At 49.0% G+C, this 4,379-nt stretch overlaps 1 non-coding gene across 1 annotated transcript; it reads right to left on the minus strand.

The window, feature by feature from the left end:
• Positions 1-73, minus strand: TRNAV-AAC (transfer RNA valine (anticodon AAC)). The gene has a single exon. It is a non-coding gene; the product is annotated as a tRNA-Val (tRNA).
• Positions 74-4,379: the final 4,306 nt, after the last annotated feature.

Consider the following 4,379-nt stretch of genomic DNA (forward strand, 5'->3'; position numbering starts at 1 on the left):
TGTTTCTGCCTGGTTTTGAACCAGGGACCTTTTGCGTGTTAGGCAAATGTGATAACCACTACACTACAGAAACTCCTCCTACTGGGTTGTTGCTCACTCTGGCACAGACCGATGGACAAATCTAGAGAATGTGGTGGTAGCCCCTCGATAGGTCAGCTGGCGGAGCAGAGGACTGGAGCCAGCACTCAGGAAGTCGTCCTTACCTCGCCCGTGTGACTCCAGCTTGAGGGAGAGCTTCTTTTTCTTCTCCTTGCTGACAAAGAGCAAGAGAAGAATGAAAGGTCAGGTGGGCCAACTCGGTGCAGAAGCCCATGCTGTCTTTTCCTGCTGCATAGCCTGAAATGAGGGACTCGTGGCAGTTAAAGGAACTGCTGCACTCTCAGAAAACATCCCGCACGTGCATAAAGGAGGATAGAAGAGCCTGTTAGTCTAGCACGCTCCCAACTGAACTGTTTCAGCAGCTGCTAGGTTTCTTTTTGGCCTGTTACTTTTCTGTCTGGGATGTTGTTGTCAGCTGTGGCACAGAAAAAGGACGTCATTGCGAGCTGCCCATGAAGATAAGATTAACTTTTGCCTTCCTTGCTCGGCTTTACTTGCTTCCTCACCCTATTCCTGCCTTAGTTCCTGTGTTACCTGAAGGCAACGGGGGCCCAGCAGTACGAAGAGGAAGTTAGACAGCTAGACCCTGGTGGCAAAAGTTCTACCACCGCTTGCCACCCCACTCTCTTCTCCCAGCTTCACATATTGACCGCCAGGGACTTGGTGCCCAGCAGCGCAACGGAAGGCAGTGGACAGAGCCACCCTCGCCTTGAAGCTCTGGCTCATTAAACCGTATCTTCAGTCGCTGATGGCCAATGAGAAACCAACAGCGCTTGCTATTTTAGCACTTGAAAATGCCATAGGTCAGTCACTGGATCTCTTTAATGCTGTTACATAACAAATGAAAATAGAATCTCAGTGTGACATTCTGTACCTTTGGGGGAGTGTGCTGTAACCCCCATATTCCTCATTTTCATATAATCGTGATCTTATATACAGAGCATGCCTTGTAAGGTATCAGGGGAAAGGATATGATCTGCTGAAAGTCATTTCTCTACCCATAGATGTTTACCATTCATGCATATGAAGTTATGAGAATTGTGCAGTGTGGTTATCACTATGCTGTAAGGTGGGGGAGTCAGCCAAATATTAGCTCCCCAGTGACAACAGCAAGGAAAGTAACCAACACCCGGACAGGGTGTCAAACAACCCATCAACAGCCATTGTTCAGCAAGGGAGCTACAGTGCAATCACTTACCTGCAAGAGGACACCCCAGGGGAATTGCTCAGACTTGCTTGGAGAGACGCAGTGATGCTCACCTGACTCTGAAGGGGGAGCAAAGCCAAGAGGGAAGAAAGGACATGATAAAAGCAGAGACATTTGCCATGCTTTGTCTCTCTCGTCCACCTACATCTACAGACACCCCCACACCAAGCAACTGAAGCGCTGACGAAAGGGGAGAGCCTGGCTGAAAAGCCACCAGCCGGCCTGTGGTGAGAAGCATCTAAGTTTGTAAGGGCATTGAAAGGGTTAAGATCAGCTTAGAGTGCATTTTGCTTTTATTTCACAAAAACAACGAGGAGTCCGGTGACACCTTAAGAACTAACAGATTTATTTGGACACAAGCATTCGTGGGTAAAAAGCCCTCTTCTTCAGATGCATGGAGTGAAAATTGCAGATAGAGGCATAAATATATATTGGAACATGATGTAAAGGGAGTTACCATACAAGGGGAGAACCAGTGTTGAAGGCTAATTCAGTCAGGGTGGATGTGGCTCTCTCCAAGTAATTGACAGGGAGGTGTCAATACCAAGAGAGGGAAAATTGCTTTTGTAGTGAGCCAGTCACCCCCAGTCCCTCTTCAAGCTCAAATTAATGGTGTTAAGTTTGCAGATCAGTTGTAACTCTGCAATTTCTCTTTGAAGTCTGTTTTTGAAGTTTTTTGAATGGCTTCTTTTAAATGGCTACTTTGAATGGCTACGTTTAATTGTGTTATTGAATATGAACATGTAAACGTGTTACAGAAGTCCCATGTGGTCTAGTGGTTAGGATTCTTGGCTTTCACCCAGGCAGCCTGGGTTCAATTCCCCACACAGGAACAATGCAGAGCTTCTCCTTGGAGGGGAGGCAGGAAACAAAAAGAATGGGAAGGGATCCTGCCAGCAGCAGAGCTGGATAGAGTTGGGAGCAGTACTGGATTTGACATGGTGCCATAGTGCTAGGCCCAAGCTCTGAAGGGACCTGTAACAGTAACATCCTCCCCTCTGCAGAAAGGGAGCCTCAGAGCAGCCTGGATTCAGTAGGGGAGCTGAGACCTCATAGGGCCCTGGGAGCTGTAGTTCCTTGACCAGCTCCCTGCCTTGGAGCAGAGAAGGAACATTTCCCAGCATTCCCTTGGCTGCTATCAACAGGAAAGGGAGGGGGGAAGCTGTGAGACTCCATGTGCTGCAGCTTGCTGGGGCTGGCTGCTAGAAGGGGGTGCCACCTGTGAATAGGGAAGAGGTGTGACCAAGGAGTAGAAGGCTTTGGCCCAGGTAGCACCCTCAGAAGACTTCCCCAGACAGGCTTAGGGATGCTGGTGTGACCTTGCCTGGCAGCCCCCAAAGATGGAACTGGGTGGACTAACTGGACAGGGCCCCTCTCTATCTGAAGCTGGGCAAGGGAGGTATGTGGATCCCACCAGAAGGTAAAGTGGTAAGTAAGGAAGGGGAGGCTCTACTGGACCTGGACAGCTTCAGATACAGGACAGGAGGATTTCCACTTCTGAGCCATGAAAATAGAAATTGACTTTTCCTTTCCAGATGTATCTAATATTCATAAAGGGAATCTAGCCCCTGCCTTCCAGATCTGAACACCTCAAAATCAGGAGTGCTCAAGCTCAATTTGGGCAGCTGTTACTTCATTTCTCCCAAATCAAATATGCTGATCCACTGTCATTTACTGTAGAAAAAGTAGGAGAAAATTGAGCAACAAACGTTGGGGTCTTCACAGTGCTAACGAGGGCTGGAATTGCTATTTTCAACAGCCATTACACTTTTTTTTTTAGTTTTGTTTGTTTAAAAGGAAGACAGTGATATTGCACTGGCAAATTCCCCATAGAAACAAAGAATGGAACAAAAGAATAATAAAGGCACCTCAACTTTCCTCATTTATGTAGGACAGTCTTATTAGATGGATCCAGACATCTTCCAATCACAGAAGCTGAAAATTGTTCCACTTTACTGCAGTTCTGTAACCATGCAGGAACCTAGAGGAGGAAAGTGCCTAACTCCAGAGTCTGCAGCTGCCTAGGGCCAGTGCTGAGGATTTAGAGTCCCTAGTGCTGCCCTTGCAAGGTTCAAGCATGCTCAGCCTTGGCATTGCCTCCGCTCCTGCGGCTAGTAGCTGCAGCTGTCTAAGGCTGGCCTCTGGCAGTTGCCCCATGGCTGTAGCTAGAGAAACTACAAGTGGCTCTATGACTCCTGGGGCCATTAAGCTAGAGCACCTAAAGACACTGGAGTTAACCTCAAGGAACAGAGGTCACCAGTAGGAAAGGAATGTCGGGGGAGCAGGGAAGGCAGGAGCAGGTCAGGCTTGCAGAGGGAGCTTCCAGCTGGTTGGGAGCATGTCCAAAGTAGAAAGGAAACAAGTATGGGGAGAGGTGGTGGTGACCAGGTAGCAGACTAGCATGTAGATGGGAGCAGAGGGAGAGATGCTGGTGTCTTCAGATTCCCAAGGGCTAAGTCCTCACTTTGGGGAAATGGTGTTTGCAGGTGGCTTGCTCACATGGCAGGATGGGGGCTGAGGGAGGGATCTGTCAGAACTGATCAGGTGTCTGCTGGCTTTAGGACTTTGAGCTGAGACTAGGACCACATGCAGTGACTGGTGACATGGGGGGGGTACTGGAGACATGGCTAGAGAAGGTCTGAATGAGGAAAGAGATAAATCTGTGGGGAGTTTCCTTGGTCACTATGAAAGTTCTGCTCACTGTGGACACTGGTAAACCCACATGGGTGTACAGCTCAATAAGAAAACCCGCGGGCTGAGGGAGCTGTGTATGGCAATGCATATAGTCATGGAGAGGTGTGTGATCAAAATGAAAAATGTCTCTGAGGTTCAGTACCGGGTATACGAAGGCACCAATGGCACTGCCCCACCAGGCCCACACTCGGAGCCCACAGTGACTACACTGGGGCCCACAAATATGTTTGGTGCCAGGGCCAACAAAAGGTTAATCCAGCCCTGACTGCCTGAGCACTATTTCAGCCTCACATTTTTGGGTGGAACTCCCACAGTGAGAGCTGCAGAGCACTCCCCCGCAACACACACGCACACACTCGTCCTGGTGTTGGGAGGGGAA

Source organism: Gopherus flavomarginatus, chromosome 3 (genome assembly GCF_025201925.1).
Source record: "Gopherus flavomarginatus isolate rGopFla2 chromosome 3, rGopFla2.mat.asm, whole genome shotgun sequence".
NCBI lineage: Eukaryota > Metazoa > Chordata > Testudines > Testudinidae > Gopherus > Gopherus flavomarginatus.